The sequence below is a fragment of the Cuculus canorus genome, chromosome 2 (assembly GCF_017976375.1).
Source record: "Cuculus canorus isolate bCucCan1 chromosome 2, bCucCan1.pri, whole genome shotgun sequence".
Taxonomy (NCBI): Eukaryota; Metazoa; Chordata; class Aves; order Cuculiformes; family Cuculidae; genus Cuculus; species Cuculus canorus.
In genome coordinates this window covers 69,131,077-69,153,826 of record NC_071402.1, presented here as the reverse complement: position 1 = coordinate 69,153,826, position 22,750 = coordinate 69,131,077, and the positions used below count along the sequence as shown (strand labels likewise).

General features: G+C 39.1%; 1 protein-coding gene across 2 annotated transcripts in view; it reads right to left on the bottom strand.

The window, feature by feature from the left end:
• The window catches only part of MOCOS (molybdenum cofactor sulfurase), a 221,330-nt gene that overhangs the window by 138,645 nt on the left and 59,935 nt on the right, over positions 1-22,750 (bottom strand). The window contains exon 3 of one of the 2 annotated variants that reach the window (XM_054059245.1): positions 14,772-15,123. The exons of the other annotated variant lie outside the window; for it this stretch is intronic. The gene's annotated coding sequence lies outside the window, so the exon portion shown is untranslated. The remainder of the gene's footprint in view (positions 1-14,771; positions 15,124-22,750) is intronic. 2 annotated transcript variants of the gene reach the window in all.

Sequence of the window (22,750 nt, the reverse complement as noted above, 5' to 3'; positions counted from 1 at the left end):
TTGTGGTTGTCAGCATCGGATCAGTAGCAGCACTCCCGCAAAGGTACACATGTCCACACCATACCATTCCTGTTACAGCCTCCTAAAATTCAATTGATTCACATGGTTTGGGGTTTGGTTTTTGGCATTTTTTCTCCACGCTTTCAGGCTTTAAATACTTCTAGCATACGTTTTATGTCAGTTTCTCTACCATCTTTGAATTTACCATTTTGCAAACACTTGTAAAAAGCTGAACAGCAACTTATATTGCTAGATTTGGGCCCGTCCACACTTAAATTCCAATTCTAGTTGGCGAGACTGAAACATGGCCAAGGCATGTGTGATTTTCATGTTTTATATGTGTAGTCACATTTTTATTTACACTGTATACGAGCTTTCATCAATATTGTCAGTACAATGATTTTCTACCCACCCAACAGCTGATCTTGCTAAAAAAGACCCCTTTTAAAAGTTTAAATATTGCCATTATGACAAGAGATTCAGATTTGAATACAGAAGCATAGTTATATATTCAACAACACAAGTTTAGGCAGCACTTTATAAAGGTTCCTTTTCAGATGCATATTTATATTTAAAAATTATTTCTTACTGTAAAATTTTTCCATTGTCATGCTACCCAGGAGCACAAATCCAGTTTGGACTTGTATTGAGAGATGCTTAGCTTGAGCCTCAGAAATTTCATCACACTGCATTCTGCTCTGTAGATACTCTGAAAAGATGCCAGATACTCCTGTATAAGGAGTGGGTCCTGTAAAAATGGCCATTAAAAAAAAAAAAGTAAAAAAAAGACTTCTTAATAAAAAAAAATATTTTTATGTAGGTTTTTATTTAATGTGAGAGGATAGCACTTTTTATAACTGGCATTTTAATCCTTCCCACATGCAAGTGTAAGTGAGAAGTATAGACAGTGTCTTCATATACGTTTCTGGGTAAAAGCATTTTAACCTTTCTCATTTATTAATTAATGGTCAGTTTCAGCTATCAAAGCAGCCAGATGAAAAACTCCCATCAACTTTAGTGAGGGATCCAGAGGTCTGGCAAACTCCTGTTTGACGCCAGGACTGGCACCTTGGTTTTAGGTTTAACTTAATGCACAGCAGTAATTCTTCTGTAAATGTTTTTCTCACTGTGTATATGAAGAAAAAAAGGAAGAGAGGTGTTGTAAGAGAATTATTCTTTTTGCTGCTTTAAACTAGTTGTTTCCATCTGCAGCAGAGGCAGTGTCCTTCAGCCTTATCTCATTCTAGCAAGCAGCCCAGCTGTGCCTGCTGCCCAGAGAGGTCACTTTTCTCTCACTCTCTCCTTTTTTCCTCCTTTCCTCTTCTTTCTTTTCCCTTAACACAGATATAGCAAGCCAATGCCAATATTCTCCTTAAGAGTGCCTGGACAAATAAATTCATTTCTGGACCAATCGTTTGGCATCACTTTCCTTCATTTAGCCCAGTGGGTACTGAACCCATAAATTTTATGGGGAGACCTAGGCTTTTTCCCTGGCAACGCTTGGACTGTCCAAGCTGGGTTGCGACATATGTGGGCATCCTCATTTAAGTCAATGCAGAAGGATACCATAAAGAAGCACACGCTACTTAGCATACAACCCAAATCTTCCTTAATTTCTCTCACTGACAGAAGTGACAGCTGAGCTTAACTAGTTACAGCTGTATCCAAAAGGCGAATGGTCTGGTTTAACAAACTAAAAAGGCAAACCTTCTGGGTAGGAAATGTCTCATATCTTATTTTGTAAAGAGAAGGTCTATTCAATCCAGTATGTCACAGCACTGAGTTATATTCTTATTGTCAATTCCCAGTCTAAACAAAAGCAAACTGAAATCTGTGAATATATTTAAGAAATAAATGTATTTAACGAGGAAAAAAAATCTACCAAATCTGTCTTCCTACTGCAAAACATTAATTTAATTGAAAAAGCCCTTGTACAGGCTGGGATTTTTTTATCTTAAAGCAATGTTTTCAACAGAAATCTATGCTGTATCATCCCTGCAACCTGTCCATCGAAGCCAGCAGCAGTCCATCAGATTGAAGGATTTGCCCAGAGATTAATACCTGCATAAGGAAGAGCACTGGGATAAATAATCCATTATAGTTATCTCTAAAAGTTTGCTCAGTCTGCTTTTCTGTTTTATTTTCCTCTCTCATACTGACAACACACAAATTTAAACCTTTCAGAGCACGCACTAACTGTGAAATAGGCACACGCTGCTCTAGTTATCCTCTCTGGGTATGTCCACATAAACTTATTTTCTGACCATTTTACTCAAAAGGCACTCTTTCTGAACCTAGCTTCTTCCCATTTCTGCTTGCACGAGAGTGATTAGGATCTCACCCATTTATACTACTGCTGCTTACAGCAACACTAAAATTAGCTCCCTAAATACATGAAATAAACGATTAGCTGAAATGCACCTCAAAAGCTCCACTTGGCACAGGTAGGTGATGGAAAAATCCCTCCCTTTCTATTGGAAAACACTATTTTCTCTAGGCATTCACTCTCAGCCTTCTGAATTGAAGCATTATAATCCATTACATTTATTCTCCTAGGCACTGCCTGATTCACTGGAGACACACTGTAGAAGAAATGCCTATTTCCTTAATAAAGGGTCATAGTTGATCTTCACCAAATAAATCCCCTCTCCAATTCTGCAAAGCTGTCAGCACAGTAGAATGCCTGGAGTTTCTCTCACACAACATCTTTAGAAGAGCAAGAGCTCTTTTATGGCTATAAAATGTCTTCCTGCAGGAAAAGATGCTTTGATGAACAAAGCCTATGAGAAGTAAACACTCTGACCCAAAGGTGTTGATCCTCATTACAAAGTATACATCCAGAAGGAGACCAATGTCATACCAGGCACGCTGACAGCACAAACTAAAATTTAGGGTGGTATTACGGCACCAGAAGAGCAAAACAGAGGGAAGGAATCATGAAAACCATAAAATCCAACACTCCAGGCTACCTGTTGGTACAGTTTGTTCTAACACACAGAAATAACTCCTTGCACTGACAGGAGCCTATAACTCCTCTAACTTTCTAGATGTGGCAGAAACTCCTGGGTACTGTTTCCTTTGAAATTAAATACTTTGTTTTCAGTGTAGAGAGAGAAGATCAATAGCTACATAATTTTAAAACCACTTTGTGGATATTTTTTTTGTGAGCAAGAACAGCCAGATCCATTTACTCTGGTGCTTGAACATCTGCCAAAGATTTGTAAAAACACTCATGAATCCCAGTATTTTCATTAATTAGGACACAAATGACTCTGCAAATTTATACCATAGGTTCTTCAAATGAAAATTCACCACCTCCTATTCAGGTCAACCAGGAAGGAAATGGAAAAAATAACACATATTTTAGGCAACCATTTAAGGAGGACTAGCCATAAACAGCATGAACAAACCATTCTAAACTGTATTTGCACGAACTAATTGCCAAATAAAAAAACCCTAAAATTAATCTGAATTAGTTTGCAAATCATTCATGTATTAAAATTCACAGTACTTTTGCAGCAAATACTAGAAGTCACCACGAGGAAGAAAAATTAAAGCCAAACATATGAATATTTTGTACATGGAGTAGCGTAACACCTTAGTTGCTGTCGAGAGCAACTTCAGCATGAGATGTCTTCATCACAGCATTTTCTTCATTAAGATACATCTAACAATTAAAGTGACTATATTTTCTCTTTCCAAACTTATCTTACCTAGCACACCTCATAAGTTTGGTTTTTTTTTTTTATTTAGGCACTCCTGAGCAGAAATTAAGACTGCCTCAAATTGACTTCAATGGTGAACACTCCAGACAGCACTGTACCAGCCAGAGGTATCACTTATATCAGTAATATGTGTAATATCCTATTCACAGGCTATGTAAACAATTTAAAGGGTGTGAATATGGAAATTCATATTATCTTAAGACATCTACACTGTGGACACCAAAGCACATGACCCTTTAGATTCACTCAAAAGTCACAGGCTCTAAAGTGGGCATCTCATCTGGCCCAACATAGAAGTCTGCTTCAGGCTGAGATGTCTCACCCTAGATATGTCCAGTTTCTTCCATTGCCTGCAAAGGCATCAAAATGCCTTGTGCATTGTACACAGGTATTCTTACCCAGCTTAACCTCAGCTTCAGTATCTTTGGAGCCCAATCACCCCTCTTTCCAGTCTTAGTAAGTCCCGACCTTTAACTTTTCCACATGTTCTGAGCTCCAGACAGAGAAATTAGTTCTGCAGTGTTGCAGTGTCTAATTAATTCTGATGATGCCAGGAAGAATCACCAGCATGAGGCCTGCCTACCTATCCTAGGAATATTTGCTGGTAACTCATTGGAAGCTACTTCACTTTGCTTTCTGATTCTTGGAAAGTGGAGCATGACAGCTGGGTATTTTTCAGCACTATAACAAGTATAAACTTGAAAAGGCTGTTTCAGAAAAAGAAAAGATAAAAAGAAAAGCCAAAAAGCACATTCAGGTGTTCCGATGGCTCCAAACTCTCAAGTTTTTACAGTGCTTAACCTTTTAAGTAAACTTAGATGAGAAATTAAATATTCTTTAAAGTCTTAAAAGAAACTTCTTAAGCTACACTTTATTTTCTTTTTTTTCCTTGTAAAAATAACATACCATTGCTTCCAATCTTTTTTAAACATTATTCTTTGTTTAACTTTTCTTCAATGGAATTAGTTTCTATTTCAGCTTTGGCCTTTAAACTGTGTAATTCTGTGATCTCTCCAGACATAGTGCTTTTTTTTGGTTTTGTTTTTGTAGTGTTTTTGCAACCAGTTAAAAAAAAGTACATTTTGGGTTTTTTTTCTGAAACAGTATGTCATGCACACCAGACTCTTTGACCTTATTCAATCTCTTTTACATGCTGGTGCCAGAGAGTGGATGTGACAACCAGTAACTGTCTACAATCCACCTACAAAATGGATTTGACATCAAAACCAAATAAGTTTGACTTATTTGCACATTGCCCAGTAATTTTGATTGTAAAGCACAAGAAACTAAACACAACTTCAAAAGCATAACCCAGCATTTCTCATACTATCCAGCAACAGTTAGGCTTATTCTGTGGTGCAGGAGATGAGCACAGACATATGCTCATGACTTATTGAGACTTCCATTACTTACTTATTCAGTCTTTGCTTTTTTATTTTGGGATAGTATTGCCTGGGACAAAGGTAGGTTTGAGAGGCCATAAGAGACCAGTTGTGTACATGAGCCTGAGCAACTCCCATGTACTGGGGGCTTATCCATGCTGGCTCCAAGCAAGTCCATTCCTGAGCTGTGCTGGGGATCAAACCACAGCACCTGTGACAAGGCATGCCAGTCCCAAACACTCCCACATGGCTAGCAATCTTCTTCTACCATTTCTTCTCTGAAGTTTAAGGACTGCTGAGTGGTGCAGCTGCCACACCAGAAGGATGGGATGTCATCCAGATGGAACTGGACAGGCTGGAGAAATGGGTCTGTGTGAATCTCATGAGGTTCAACAAGGCCGAGTGCAAGGTCCTACACCTGGGTTGGGGCAATCCCCAATTTCAGTACATGATGGGGGATGATATGATTGAGAGCGGCTCTGCAGAGAAGGACTTGTGGGTGCTGGTTGATGAGAAGCTCAACATGAGCCGGCAATGTGCGCTCGCAGCCCAGAATGTCAACCATATCCTGGGCTGCATGAGAAGAAGCGTGGCCAGCAGATAGAGGGAAGTGATTCTATTCTCTCTTGTGAGACCACATCTGGAGTACTGCATCCAGTTCTGGAGTCCTCAATGTAAGAAGGATATGGAGCTGTTGGAACGGGTCCAGAGGAGGGCTACAAAGATGATCAGAGGGCTGCAGCACCTTCCATACGAGGACAGGCTGAGACAGTTGGGGTTGTTCAGCCTGGAGAAGAGAAGATTCAGAGGAGACTTTATAGCGACCTTCCAGTACCCGAAGGGGCTACAACAAAGCCGGGGAGGGACTGTTTACAAAGGCTTGTAGTGATAGGACAAGGGGCAATGGGTATAAACTGGAGAGGGGCAGATTTAGACTAGACATAAGGAGGAATTTCTTCATGATGAGGTTGGTGAGGCACTGGCACAGGTTGCCCAGGGAAGTTATGCCTGCCCCATGGCTGGAGGTGTTCACGGCTAGGTTGGATGGGGCCTTGGGCAGGCTGATCCAGTGGCACGTGTCCCTGCCAATGGCAGGGGGTTGGAACTGGATGATCTTTAAGATCCCTTCCAACACAAACTATTCTATGATTCTTTGCCTTGCACATCTGACATATCTAGACTCAGTCACTGGTTATCAGACAATGGATATACCAGAGTCTTTAGCCTGTGAAGACTGTAGCTGCTTGCCTTCTCAGTAGGATGCACCACTTGGCAGACATCTTCCCAATGCTGAGATCCATCTGATGCAACTGGTTCCTACTACAACTCTGGCTCTTAAACAAAGCCTTGATCCTAAATGTCAAACATATATACCCCAAATGAAGATAGCTATATCAGTGATCACATATGTATTGCTGACTCTTTAATATCGACCTGTTCCTCTGGAAAAATTGCAAAATACAAGGTGGAAGGAGATGGACAAAGATGCTTTCATGTCAAAAGGAGTCAGCTACATAAAACAGACCCGTAGCAGCTATGTCCAAGCTCAGAAACAGCTCATTTTCAGCATAAACTTTTAGATCTACTTCTTCAATTACTGACTAAAAAAAAAAAAAAAATCATTACCTCTGTAGCCAGATCTTTCTTGCTCAAGGGACAAAAAATACAAGTATGGGATAATTTCTTGGAATTCACAAAAGGCCTGCACAGTGAGTTCACATTTACTAGGGAAACACTTGGGCCCAGAACTTCAGAGGTACTCAGGTGCTTACACAGGAAGTGGATGATTTTGTGAATCTGGGCCTCAGTTACTATGGTGACAAGGATTATGGCAAACACACATAAATAGGCCTTATTTCATCAAGGGTTGCTTTTCAAGTATTATGCTTTTGTTTGGAGATGGCTTTAGATGAAGGTGTTAATCTGAAATCACCTCAGCCTGCTTTCAAAATACAGAGGGCTTACATAAATCTAGTCAACCATTTCAACAGCATTTTACTTTACATGTCACAGGTATCCCAGGCAAATTAGACAAACCTTCAACAGCCTTTTGTACCACCCCCTTGCTCATGTGAAAAGCCACAAGAGTGAAGCCTAGAAGAACTTCTGGTGAGCATTTATTTGCTATTTATTTTTCATGCGGTGTAACGACCCACCTCAGCAGCACAGCTTCAATATTGCTTTCTAGAAAGAATATTGAAGCATTTTACTAAAAATCACAAAAATGTGATCAGTATGAAAGGCAATAATATGAAGAGCAGAGCCAGTAATCCTTGGCACATGTGTTCTTGAAACCTGCAGCACCCCCATACTCTGCTAAAACAGTGGACTGTTAGATCACTTCTGAGTTAGAAATAACACGATACCATGAAAGTTTGTGACACCATCCCAGTGACCATAATTACGGAAATACTCAAGAGTGAAAGGCTTTTCTGCTCATTTGTTGAGCCAACCAAAGGACCTTTGTATCAGTGTGCACACACTGTACTGTGTTCACACTGAGCCACATTCATATTTCGGCCAAAACAGCTCAAAGTTCTCCCAGAAATTATCAATGGATGTTTGCTCATATGGGAAACATAATTTCTGCCTGTCAAGTCACTCTTCGTTCACTTTGAATCCTGAAAACTGTGCTTCCAGTGCTCCTGGCAGTTGAGGGAGAAACTGATCTGTACATGATGGATGCAACAAGGCACAAATGACTATTGAGGGATACTCTTGGCTTGCCTTAAAACAGAATCTGGTTGCAATCTACAATAAACACATTAGGGAACAAGGAACAAAAACAACACTTTAAGGAGCTCACAAGTGGCACTTTTAGAATCATAAAACGAAAGCAGCTTAGAGGGAACTTAAAACAGCTTGAAACCCAGAGCATCACAAAATCTCTGTATAAATGCCATTGCTTTACTGATTGAACACAAAATATTTTCAAATTCAGGAACCAGCCACTGCATATGTGACAGGGAACTAAGAGAAATATTTTGTAACTTGCTACAATCCTTCCCAGTTTGTCTGAGGATTCATTCTGTTCAAAACAAAATGGACATAGAAATTATGAACCGAAAGTAAGTAATGCTGTCAGAAGTGTTCCATCAGTTAATTCTGATATAAACTTCAACTGTTATCAAATAGAAAGTTCACCTCAGAGGATGTATGTTACGTAACCTTTCATTTTTGCAATTTGTGCTGCTGGGCAGCAGCAAACCTCACAAAATCAAAAGTAATTAAAAAGTATGCTAACAACCACAATTTCTTATAATCCTTCTACATTACAACCTCGCAGAGCTGCTAAGCAGAAAATCTGAGCCAGAAAATGTAGTAGTTGCCTTGGATTTCTCTTTTTATCACTACCTAGCTCCTAGGAGACAGAAACCTGACCCAGAAAGCCAGGAAATCCAGATGTGGGATGGTCAGTCCTTATGTGAGAATAGACACCTTTGCCCTATATTCGAGGAAACGTTCTGAATAGCAAATTCATCATCGCTGTGAGCCACTACCATCTCACTAAAGCCAATTAGAACAGGGAAGGAGGGAAAGAGAAATACTTAGGAACCTGCTTCTGATTTCCCAAGTATGCTATGCTGCACAGCAAAGCAAAAAAAAAAAAAAAAAAAAAAGAAAAATCAGGTCAGGGATGATTCTCAAAATGAGCAGAGGACTACTCGCATACATTGGATGCTGCCATGCACAGGATGACATATCCTGCTTAGCTGAAACACGGCATCTTGTGAGAAAAGACCCATAGATCACACCTTCAGAACAGTGATAAAGTTGACTTTTCAAGTTCAAGAGTTTTTACAGAATAAACCCAGAAAAAATAGGATTGAATCACCTCATCATGTTTGACTTCTTTGAAGTGTTATTTTAAATGTGATGATCTACAGTTAAGAACATTTGCAAGATTCCTCTTTCTGATTCCAAGTATCAAGGACCTTACAAACAGAAAAGAAAGTCACATTTTTCAGCTGACAACTGCAATCTGCATTGTAGCCTTTCTGTACTCCATTTGACACCTACATGTGTTGAGGTAGAAGAGCCGGAAACCTCACTCTTCTTGATTACACATAGAGACACAGAAATTGCCAAATTCAGACTTGGCTAGCTTCACAATACTGTCAAATTTTGTTCCTCACTTAATTAATTAGGATTTCTTAAATTTTGTTGTTGTTGAGGGGAGGGATTAATTATTCTTCCTGCTACTACTGGTAAATTTTCAGTGATTGAGGCAGAACTAGTAATTGTGACAACACTGATGCAATTTCTATTAATGTATGCACATGTAGAGGCTCTTGGGTTGTTACTTACTCACAGTTACATAAAATTAAGCCCTCTACCCTTGATTAACTTTCAAGGAAAAAATATGGTCTAGAATTTATTGCTGCTGGGGTCCAAAAGTCCTGCAAGCGTATTCAAGATAAAACAAAAGAGTGGGTACATTCATGCATTACTTTGTACAGTGATGAAGCCCTTTTGGGAAAAACGTAATTGAGTGAATAAATCTTACCCTAGACATGGATTTAACCTATAACCCTCTTGCTTTAGTGAATCTAAGGATTATACAAATTCATCAGAATTGGAAAGCTTTATTAATGGCTGAAAAAAAATATTCCACAATATACTGCAACAGCTTCTGTATTTCTCTGCAGCATCACATTACAATAGGCGAGCTGTTGTGAAAGTGATCTCTTCTCAAACACAAACCAGAGGGAATGTGAGCAGTAAAACCTGATTAGAGATTTAGTGATCTTCCAAAGCTGCCCTCCACAGCCTTGGGCTAAAATTCCAGCAGGATCAAGTCAGATTTCAACCACCAAAGCAGGAGAACAGAATTCCAAGATATTTATTCTACAAAGGTTTTAAAGACAAAATCTAGTGCCTTTTCTGCTCTGTGTACTTTTTAACTTTACTTATCATGATTTCAGAACTATTTCTAAAGATTTGTCACAGCTCCCGTGCTTTGATATTAGCTTTGGTAACAGCCAATATCACAAGGAGCAGAACGAAAAGTGCAGAATATATTTGATGAATATTTATTCTGAGTTCTAAAGACATTCATGATATGTATTGTCTGTGCCCTTTGTACACTGCTTTCTGCAAACATCCCAGCAAATGTACAGCAAGTATGAATGATTACAGAATGTTCTAGGAAAGTAAATACTGAACTTAGAATTGTACACTATAAATCTGATTCTAAGGGCTATGCTCTAAATGCCAAAGACAGAAGTTTAACACTTACCCTGTGTCTCATCAAAGCATTCTAATTTTGAATTGCAAGATCTGAAAATGAATTGCTGGCAAAGGTTCCATTCAACATGGATGGCAGCAGAAATTATGTGGCGAATAACACACCGCATTGAAGAACAGTCTAAATTTTATGGGCAATTTCCAGAATAAGAGATATGAAATTCCTAACACTGAAAAAAAATAAAATCCTCTTTCCCCAACTCACTGTCACCAGCTCACTAGTAATTTGTCCATAAATGGACATCAAAAGGAAACTTTTCTGCAGAAGCCATATTTAAAAGACAATTAAATCCCAAAGGCATATGTGAAAGTCCATCGTACTGCTGAACATATTTTTAGCTATTAAAACTTCAGATTGCATTAAGCCTTTGTTCAATGTGACAGGGCAGCAGGAGATAAGTGCTCTAGTGTATCACTGCATACTTTTTTATCATCTGTCTAGACCATCTGGCTGCAACTCAACACTGCATGCTCCTAAAAGAAAGGTAGATGCATGAATTGTCAAGAGATACTATCAAAGTAAGTTGCTATAAATATTAGCAGGAGGAGACAGAAACAGTAAGTGGTCTGCTAGAAGAAGCTAAAGGGCTCTTTCCAAATGTATTTTGCTTGTGATTCAAAAAACAGTTAAATGTGAAGTATACAAGATATTTTCTATTGTTTCTGCTAATTCACATTATAGACCTATTGGGCTCTTTTCATTATCCATGATTTTTAAACAAGTTCTTTTGAAAAGGGCAAGAATTGCACACATATTTTTAAATTTACCATTTACTTCTTGTATTGTCCTGCCTTTTGCAACCTTGCCACTCCCTTGCATAACAGTATTTTCACAGCAATATAAAACCAAAGATATTGTGACAGCCCGCTGCACAAAATCTTCAGGAAAACCAATACCTTTACTTAGACCAAACTATACAGCAAAACCTTGCTCTGTTGAGATTGGGCAGCCAATTCATTTCATTCAAGGCTTTCATTTGAGGTGTGTAGGTATTGTCCACTATGCCAGCGCTCATCACAGCATGTTTGACACTGCATGTATTGCTACAAGCCTGTATGGCTCAGAGTAGCCTTGGCCAATTTACTTTTGGGTGCTCAGCTGTTGCTACTCATTAGAGAGATGCTATCAGGCTGACTGGTAAAGGGTGGGAAAGAGGAACCGGCACTCAGTCATTCACTCATCTGTCTTACAATATTGTTTAGATCACTGCCCTTGTAGAAAGATTGCTGATTACAATTTGAGGCAGGAACCTAAAAGCCTCTACTTTGTGTCCCCAAATTTTTCTGTTCTAAAAGAATCTAGCAGTATTTTTGTTCATCTTTTCACTCCCACATGCCAAAATCAAAATAGTTATCTTTACAACAAAATAACTCCCTCTCAGCAGACACAAGAAGCAGTGGGATTCATTTTATGGACAACCATAGAATCATAGAATAGTTAGGGTTGGAAGGGACCTTAAAGATCATCTAGTTCCAACCCCCCTGCCATGGGCAAGGACACGTCCCACTAGATCAGGCCATGTTCCAGGGTGTTTCATTTCCCAGGGAGTTCCCAAGGTTAAAGGGGTGTTTCTGCATGCTACCATGAGCTGGGCAATTTCTGTACACTGCTGAGACCTGCCTATAAACCATTTATTCCTGCTGCAGCAACCATCACCACTTTTAGGGCAGTCACTGTATACTTTGGTTAGAGGTCCACTTATATCAAAGTCTCACATTGCTCATAGTAATCCAGACACAAGAGCTTAACAAAAGAATATGAAAAGTTCATAAAGATATACATAAAGCTCTGTTTATACTTGTTGTTAAGGTACTGCTTCAAATTTATATAGGGACACACTACCACTGATATCCTACCTTTGTACCACATAGAGAACTTCATACAACTCTCTGAATATCTCTCTGAAAGCAGAACACCCACAATGAGTGGTTATAAAGCAGATTCTGCTGCAGCATGACAGTTTTTCATATGACAGGTGTTGGGCAGGTTCTCCAGCTCTCTGCATAGAGCTACTGATTGATTTGTTTCTTTTCTTGATGCAGGAAGGTTACTGCTTTCTCTGCTGCTGTCTTCCCCTCCTCCCTCCCATTTGGCAGCTATTACTGAAAACTGCAGCAACAGCTATCACTTCAAACCCCGTCTATTTTTCACTGGAAGCAGCAGATGTACCCATAACACTTCACTAAAGTTAGTAAGGGAGTGTTGACAGAACATATCTGTACTACAAGATTATTGTGGATTTATTGGGTGCTTAAGCCTTGCTTCAGGAGAGTATTTAAGCATGTCTAACTCTTGATGCTTACCTATTGTTTTCAGTTTGTCTACATTTATGTACATATCTAAAAAGCTTCTTGAACTGAAACATCACACTGTAAGCTTCTCACGTGCATCCTCATTCTTCCTCAATCTCCAGAAATTATTCAAATGTCTTAAATGTCATAAAAATTGCATACGTGGTTCAATATTTCTTTATTCAATGTTAAGCCGTACTAATTAGTTTTTTTTGACCACAGGTTAAGCAGCAAATGAAAGTGGACTGTCACTGCTCCTATTGCCAGCAGGTTTGCTGGCAGTATAGGGGTAGATGCTGGGCAGAATTGTCATGGGTATCGGCATAGCCTTTTTTGTTTCTTTCTTTACTTGCATGAACATCTTCTTTCTTTACTTGCATGAACATCCTTTGGTTGGAGGTTACTCTGAAACACTTACAGGTAGAGAGATTCATAGGAAAAGCTGCTTTGCTTATAATATTCCCTCAATTTGCAGTGCAGATGTCTTCTAAGATCTGTGTGCCTACATATTTATTTAAATGTAACTTTCAAGGTTAATTTTTATCAAAATAATAGCACTTACCAACTTATAAAAATAGTGTTTCTAAATTTTATATTATGTAATTAATAATAAAAAGATTATAATTAATACAATTTTAAACTATTGCACTTTTTAGTCCAAGTTTTTTGAAAACTGTGACTGTCTCTATTGCTTTCATGCATCATCTAACACAGGGCTGTAAGATTAACAAATAAGGACTGAGCTTAAAAACCCACTCCAAGAATCACCTCCCAAAATCTCACTTCTGCTTATCAAAAACTGTTAGTACAGACACACACTCTTCCATTGTTGTTGTTTAATTATTTTCATTCTTTTAACATACAATAAGATCTGCTCACCCACAGGATCCCACTGTGAGAGATACTATATACGCACAGTATAAACAAAATTCCCTGAAGAACTTAGGGATGCCTCTGATCTCCTTCCGATTTCCAAGAAAGGCTGAATATGCTGCAGTAACAACAAAGTTTACAGCAGAGCCTTGAAAAACACTTTACAACTAGGCAGAATGCATGAAGCAAAATAAAACAGAAATCTTGTTTTGCTTAGATACGCGTCTGTGTACACGCACACAGGCAAAAAAATACTTCAAGCTAGGGAGAAACACATGTAAATAAAAACAAAATTGTGGCACAATATTTGTAAAGCTTTACAAGTTATGAAAAGCTATGCGAAGGAACATGTGCTCCCTAGATAAAGCTAATGGACCGACAATTGAAGAGAAAGAAAAACCTTATACTGTTGTGACACCTACTTTGTTTGCTACATAAGACTTCATATGGACACGCAGACATCATTTGTAGATTTATTGTCCTTATTGTTCTCATGAGGATTAAGCTTATTATTAGCTATTGCTCCAGAAAGTTACAAAGGAAGAAAAAAATATACATCTGCCACAAAGTTGCATTCCTGTATGATCAATAGAGGTGTTATTATTTCACTCTGAACGGGAAACCATACAAAGGTTTTACTTTAAGTCATGATACATCGGTGCCAAAAATGTTCATTTATTTTGCAACAACTGAATAATCAGGGAATTCAACAACTTTGGGGCTTTTTCTCCCCTCGATCTCTCTCTTCCCTTTGTGCTTTAGCTGAGTATTTGGTAACTGTTGCTCAAAAATCCAGGTCAGAAAAAACACAAGCATTACAATGTAATTGCACATATTGTGTTGCTCTTGTACATCCACTGTTATCTACAGCGATCAAGATATGCACCACTCTCATCATTTGCTAGTCTTAGAAAGCTACAGTCTGAAGGCCTTCCTTACGTAGGCTGAAATAGTCTCCTTTTCCCTGTACGGGTGGTAACATTTAGGCACTTATACTATTACGTGTCATATGTCAGATCCTGCAAATTCACTCTTGCCAGCAATTCCACTGTATTTGCACCAAACAAAGACTGCCAAGATAAGGAAAAGTTGGCTAGTGTGCGTATTTAGATTTTGTCCCAAACAAATTACTAGCAGTATTTAATTTCAAACATTTATTTCCACTAAGTCTCTTGAAGAAAAACAAATAAATAAATGCAGAACTGATTTGAGTTTCTCTGAGCATGAAGGAAACTGCATTTACGCAACTTACTATAATGTTCCAAGTCATGCCTTTTTCTCTGTCGACAAAGTCTCTACTGTAACACATCTTCCTTAGAGGGCTTTTCTCTGCCTTTGGGATGCCTCCATTGTCCCACTGCCCACCAAATTCTACTGCAAGAAACAGTTTCCTCTTCTGGCACTTTGACCTGCTTGTTGCCCCTGAGTAGCTGTCTCTCATCTTGTCTGACACAAAAAGGTTATTTTGTCCTCAAGGCTCATTGTGATCTCCTTACATAGCAGTTCTCATCCACTGACAAGGTTTTGGCTCCTGACTTTGTGCTACAAATCTCATCGCTTTTTCATGCATTTTCAAATAGTCCCATTTCTGCTCTAGAAAAAGACTGTAGAAAACAACTATTAGTGGAATATCCAGTTACGGTTACTTGATTACAAGCCCCTCACTGGCCCCCTTATTGTATTCCACTCCCACCACTTCCCACTTCAGGCAAGTGGGAAACTAGCCAGTCTTATTTCTCGTGTTGATCTCTCTTGTCTACTGTGTCTACTCTGTTCCCTTAAACATCTGTGTACACCTGCAGTCTCTTGTTCTTAAACTTAGATAATAAATTTCTCAGGAAAAAGGCTACCTTCCCCAGACACTACCTAACACATCAAATACCACAGCATGCATCAAGGATTTTATACACTATCAGAGTACAAAGAAAAAGAGAAGTACGGGAAACATTTGTGCCCTAAATGTTTGAATGCAATCCAAAACGCAAATAAAACATGAAGATTTTGAATGTCTGGTTTGGTAGCACCTTTGAAATGCAAGCTCAAGCAACATACCTCTGGCATTTAATAACGTTGATAACCACAGAATCATAGAATGTCCTGAGCTGGGAGGGACCCACAACAATCATCGAGTCCCACTCCAGCCTCTGCATAGGACAACCTCAAAATTCACACCATGTGTCTGAGGGCATTGTCTAAAAGCTTCGTGAATATTGTCAGGCTTGGCACCATTACTGCTTCCCCAGGGGCAGCTTGATACGCTTAACTGTTCTTCAATCAATAAGTGATTATATTTTAAACTGGTTTTACTTTAACTGATAATTTTGCTGAAGTGATTCTCCCAAGAAATCACAGAGGATGTGTGAAGATGCAGATGTACTCTCTTTCATTTACTAAATAAAGGCTGCTTCTGTCAGCAATAGAATCTGAAATATTTCACAATCAGCATGATGTTAAAGAGGTACTTATTAGAACCCACAAAAGAAAATAAAACCTTTTTTTTTTTTATGTGAGAGCTACCTGGGGACCTATGATATTTTTTAAACCATGAAACTTAGCTACATCATCTAGTTTTTGCTCTCAGTATCTGAAAGCAAGAGAGTATACTAATGGGCACAGATAGAAACTATTAAGATAAATTATTATAAAAGAATTAAACATTTATAAAACAGGAATAACTGACCAAAAAACACATACACACAAAAGAAAAAGTTTCAGTAAAAAAGCTCCATTTTGTGATTATAGCTTAGTGGTTTCAAATGATGTATTGCTTTCTTTGGAAGTAACAAATTGTACTGCTAAAATAAGACATCCAGGGGAAAAAAAGAAGCTTACTAATGATAAATTATTGTAATATAAAAGCAACCAGATTAAACAGATACTGCATTAAAAGATACACTTTTTTTCTGGTAAGACAGAAATGCCATCAGAAGAAACATTCTGCAGTACACAAAATCCCTTCTTTTCCAAGAAGCCTCTGAAATAAGCTATTATTTCTAGATACCAAATGTAATTTAAGTACAACCACTTTAAGTGCAGCCTAAACTCAATTAATCAATAATGCCTCAACCTCACGCTCAAAATAACAGGCCTCTGTCACCAGGGATTAGCAGGTACTACATTTGGGAAAAAGTGAGCGCAGAACATTCACAATTCACCAACTATATGATGGACCAAACTCCATAATCTTACACATTCTAGTGCCAGGCAAGTATTGCAGGAATATAACTGAGCGCTTTCACTGAGTGTGGCCAGGGTAACTCTGCCAAAGGTAAGTTATTAACCAGCTACTAACACAAAGGGCTTGGTTAGTTCTATAAAGTTTTAGTAATGAAGTAACAGTCCTTTCAGATAAAGATAAAAAACTGCTAACAGGAATACAAGCCAGCAAGATGCCCTGGCAGCCAAGAAGGCAAGCAGTGTCCTGGGCTGGATTATGAGAAACACAGACCGTCATTGTCCCCTACTAAACGATCGTTAGACCACATCAGTGTACTGCAGCTTTGGGCCCCCGGAAAAGGAAGGACAATGATCAAATGAAGTTAGTTCAGTGGAAGGACATCAAGGTAAAGTGTTCCACGTGGAGGAGGTTTTAGCCTGTGAAAGTGAAGGCTCTGGGGGGTTCTAACAGCAGTCTTCCGCTACCTGTGAGGAAGTATCATAGTATCATAGTATAGATAGGGTTGAAAGGGACCTTAAAGATCATGTAGTTCCAACCCCCCTGACATGGGCAGGGACATTCTACTAGATCAGGCTGCCCAAGAGCCATGCAATCTGGCCTTGAGCACCTCCAGCCATGGGGCAGCCACAACCTCCCTGGGCAATCTGTGCCAGTGCCTCACCACTCTCATGGTGAAGAAATTCTTTCTAATGCCCACTCTAAATCTGCCCCTCTCCAGTTTATACCCATTCACCCCTGGTTCTATCCCCACAAGCCTTTACAAATAGCCCCTCTCCAGCTTTCCTGTAGGTTGCCTTCAGGTACTGGAAGGTCGCTATAAGGTCTCCTCTGAGTCTTCTCTTCTCCAGGCTGAACAAGCCCAACTCTCTTAGCCTGTCCTCATAGGGAAGGTGCTCCAGCCCTCCGATCATCTTTGTAGCCCTCCTCTGGACCTGTTCCAACAGCTCCATAACCTTCTTACATTGAGGATTCCAGAACTGGACACAATACTCCAGATGAGGTCTCACAAGAGAGGAATAGAGGGGCAGAATCCTCGACCTGCTGGCCACGCTTTTTTTTGATGCAGCCCAGGATAAGGTTGGCCTTCTGGGCTGCAAGTGCACATTGCCGGCTCATGTCGAGCTTCTCATCAACCAGCACCCGCAAGGCCTTCTCTGCAGGGCTGCTCTCAAGCACGTCATCCCCCACTGTGTGCTCAAAACGGGGATTCCCCCAACCCCAATGTAGGACCTTACACTTGGTCTTGTTGAACCTCATGAGATTCTCAGAGACCCACTTCTCCAGCCTGTCCAGGTCCATCTGGATGACATGCCATCCTTCCAGTGTGGCAACTACACCACTCAGCTTGGTGTCATCCACAAAGTTGCTGAGGGTGCACTCAGTCTCGCTTTCAATATGATTGATGAAGATATTGAACAGCACCGGTCCCAGTAGGGACCCCTGAGGTCATCAAGACAGGGCCAGGATTTTCACAGTGGTGCAGGAGGAGGATGTAGGGCAAAAGATATCAAATGAAATGAGACAGGATCCAACTGGATAGAAAAAAAAGCTTTTTCACTGTGAGGACAATAAACCAATGAAGAAGGCTGTTGAAAGGTATTGTACGGTCTGGAGTTCTCGGAGGTTTTCAAATGGATATGGCTTTCTTGAACTGGATAAGTCCCTGAGCAACTTCATTTTATAGCTGACCCAGCTTCAAGCAGGACATTGGACTACAAGCCTTCTGAGATCCCTTTCAACCTAAACTAACCTGGGATCTTAAAATTCTAATAAAAAGTCAGCATAGGGCTTCTTCATTTCCTCCTAGTTTCTTCCTTCTCAGTACAGATCCCATTCTTTTCACCATTTATCAAACACCTTCTGCTTCCATTCTTCAGTTAAAGTTCCCTAAATTTAAAGCTCAAGGCATAACTGGTATTTTTGGACGTTTTCTTTTGCATCTGTTCAAAAACAGCAAAGCAAGAAGTAGAGCAAAAATGCCTCCCAAAGCAGACACTGCTTTCCTCTTTGCAAGCATGAAAACTGGTTTGATACATGCTGTACAAGAAAAATAAAAATAGTTACATCTTAAATAATTAAGAAACTGAAGTCTGGCTAATAGCTCCAACTGGATGTTCTGCTGTTTTTTTTCAAAGCTGACTGATGGTGCAAGCACTCAAGACAATTTCAATATTTAGATAAAAATTGGTCAGATTCTTGACATCAAGTCACACTTACACCTGTTGGATGACATGAAGAAAGCATAACGCAGAGAAGAAGAACAGATAATTTTACTCATAATTCATACTAGCAGAGGGAACAATAAATTGTGTTCATTTAGGGCAGTAAATACTTATGGACAAAGAGCAGGAGTGACTCAGAAGAGTTTGAAGTCCCTGATACAGCCAAACCACCTGTCTAAAAATATTTAGGTTACCAGAACATATAACTAGTCAGAAATTAAAAACAAAACCAAAGGCTAAACATCTTCATGCTGTTCTTCATGTTTGCGTAATTAAAAAATAAAGCCTACTTAAAAAACCCAAATCTATTCTGAACAGCAGTTAAAAGTGCTTGATTTCAAACGTGGGCTTGCGTCCCACAGGAGGCTTGAGATTTTAACTGATGCTTATGTGTTATCCCAGACAGCAACAGATAAAAGGAATTATTTTCTGGAGTGGAAGTCTGACATTATTCAACAGAAGGGAAGTTTAAGCAGGCTAACAGCTGCTTATTAAAATCTGTCTGTGTCTGCATGTGTCTTTCTGGCATCTACCACCAGAGATACCTGTAACCCCTACAGGAGAAAACAGAAGACAGCAAAAAGGCCCGTGGATCTAGTCTTCCACTGATGACTTCCAAAACAAAGCATTTAAAATCATAATTCACACTCTGTCCACCTCCTTCCTCTCTGATGGCTTCATCTATGACTGCAAAGTACAAAATCCAAGGAAAAGGGTTTGGAATCAAGTTTTCTATGGCTTGACGTTCATGTGTGAGTATATCTTTCTTCACCAGCCAGTCCCTCAGAAGAAATCTTTGTTTTGAATTAATAATACAATGAGGAAAATCTGCTACCAATCCATATATTGTGTAATAGCTTGTTAATGCATTATTTTCTCAGTTTACCAGAATTCATTGTATCACTTTTGCATATGAGTATTGCATTTACACTTGTCAAAATTTGAATTCAGATATAAAAATCACAGTAATTTTGTATGTGCAAGATGAGGAGCTCTAGCAGTAAGTAGATTTTTAAATACAGACCATTACAGATTTGCAAAAGCCAGAAGGGCTTGTCACTTTGTATAGTTTGTGGATAGATTAAAAGTTCCCATCCTAAGCAGTCGCTGATACACAATTATTAGGGGTTTTTTAACCATTTTCCAAGAGAAAAAAAGTGGATATTTTTACTGCACTTTGCATAGCTTTTTGTGAAACAGCTTATCAGTAGACGCGATTGATTAAATTGGCTTATTGCTGCCCAAACAAACTGAGAATGCACTTGGCTGATTTTAACTCATAATAGCACTCAAAAATTTTCTGGCTAATTATAGTTTCGCGAATGTAGAAAACTCACATGGAGAGTTCTAAAGACATTAAGTTGTAGCTTTATTGCACTGATGGCTTATTGATTAGGGAAATGTTTTACATACACAAAAATAGCAAAAAAAAGTCTGTATCTGCATCTGTAGGAGAGAGTCCCACAGGAAATATTGTATGTTCTTTTAATATAACTAAGAGGGAAGCAGCTAAGAAAATACTAACCTATATTAAGGAAAACATTACAAGAGATAGCACATAAAAGGATTTTTCTGAAAAAATGTCTAGACCAAATACCACATATTGGTATAATTATCTCCAAGTCACCTGCAACTTATAGCCCAGACTGTTGTGCAATCACTAGGAAAAGGGGCTTTTACCAAGGAATCTACTTTTTATTTAAGGGTTTCAGTCAATGAAGTAGTTACATGTGTTTAAATACGTCAGTTTTCAGACTCATAAATGTTATCTAAGTGCAGAATCACTATGGGAGGAAATCACAGCATCATAGAATGGTTTGGGTCAGAAAGAACATTAAATTCCATGCAGTTCCAAATCCCTGCCATAGCCAGAGACACTTTCCACTGGATCAAGTTGCTCAAAGCCCCATGAATGTGGCTTTGAACATCTCCAGGGATGGGGCATCCACGACTTCTCTGGGCAATCTATGTCGATGTCTCCCCACTCTTACAGGAAAAAAAATTCTTCCTCATATCTAAATCTGTCATCTTGTAGCTTAAAATCATTACCCCTTGCACTGTCACTGCACTTCATGATAAAGGGTCCCTCCTCAGTTTTTGTGTAGGTACCCTTTAAGTACTAGAAGATTGCTATAAGGTCTCCTCAGAGCCTTCTCTTCCCCAGGCTGAACAAGCCCAACTCTCTCAGCACATCCTCATACAGGAAGCGCTCTAGCCCTCTAATCATCTTCATGGCACTCCTCTGGACTTATTCTAAAAGATCCATGTCCTTCCAGTGCTGAGGAATCCAGAACTGAACACAGAATTCCAGATGAGGTCTACCAGAGAGGCAGAATCACGTTCCTCAAAATCATGTGGATCCAGTACTCAGATACAGCAAGTCAAGCACAAGTTGTTGGAAACATTCCCTGCTGTAAACAGGCACTAATATCACTTAAGGAAGCAACTTTGGTTTGCACAGTTAAGTAAGAAGCAAAAGGATTCTGCAAGCACCCTCATTATGAGGATGATATATGAAATGATTCCATTAGCACAGGGTAAGCCGTGTTTTCTCAACTTCGAGAAAGTTTGACTCAAGAAGTCAATTTAGCTGTACACATTTTTACATTTTGATTATACGATTTATCTTTCCATTAAGTCAAATAAATTTTCTGTGCTTACAGAGACATCTTGAAGTTGCAATAAAGCCCAAAACACTAAAAGCCTCCCTTGATTCCACCTTGAGATGGAATGGGCTAAACAACCTAAGTATATCTCTGAGGGCTTTGGGAGCTCAACTTACTGGGAGGTAAAGGAATATAGGATCTCAGAAAAGTTCAGCACAGAGAAGCTCCTTCTTTAGCAACTTTGGCTGTGTAGTAGATATCAAAGATGGGTGCTCATTTAAAAAGGTGTTATTAATGCAGCCAGAAGGTTGTGTTAACAACATAGTTTGGACAGTAACGTGTTAAAAGTTTAAAATTATGCAGCCCTATTCCACTGTCTTCTGTTGTAGCTTACCTATAATCAGCACCTATACTTACCCATGTTTAACTAATTGCTATTCCTATTCAGAAATGTCAGCAAGAAATATGATTACTTGAAAGGAAGCACATTTGTATAACATTAAATCAACAGCTAATTAATGTAGCAAATAACCACCACATTTTCATTATAATCATGTAATCATTCTAAGTGTATTTGTTACAGCAACAGTCAATTTTATTACACAGCCATGTCTCTGTTTTGATTATGTTGTTAAAACATAACTATTCAGCTGAATATTTCATGTATTAGAATATTCAATGTCCTCATATCGTGTTCTTCCACCTGTTTGGATTATGATATTCATTTGGTTGGGCTTTAAGATGTACACCTGGAATTATCACGAGCATTAGCCGATAACAGTACAGAACAAGACATGTTGATGGAAGACAGAGTAATGCAGTACCACAGCATGCTCATGCATAATACAGACAGCCATTTGTTTCCCTCAACTAGTAATAAGGAGGTTCATAAAGTTGCTGAGCTTTGCTGTTGCGCTTGTAGAGTAAATTTTAGCACATGTATATGTAGCCAAAAGTGTTCTGCAAAACTTCCACAGCAACCAAACAGGCCAAATCGTTAAGAGTTTTAGAGATGACTACTTTATCACACACAGGCAATCTGCTCCAAAAGAACAAGCTATAGACTTGCCTCCTTATGGCAGTGACCAGCACTGACACCCTGTGTAATGCCTGGTAAACCTCTTTTACTTTTCCAGAATGTCTATCTATCATTAGACTATCTAAATTTGTGTTAAAATAGCTTCAAGTTGCTCACAATTGTGGGCATCTACTCATTACCTAGTGC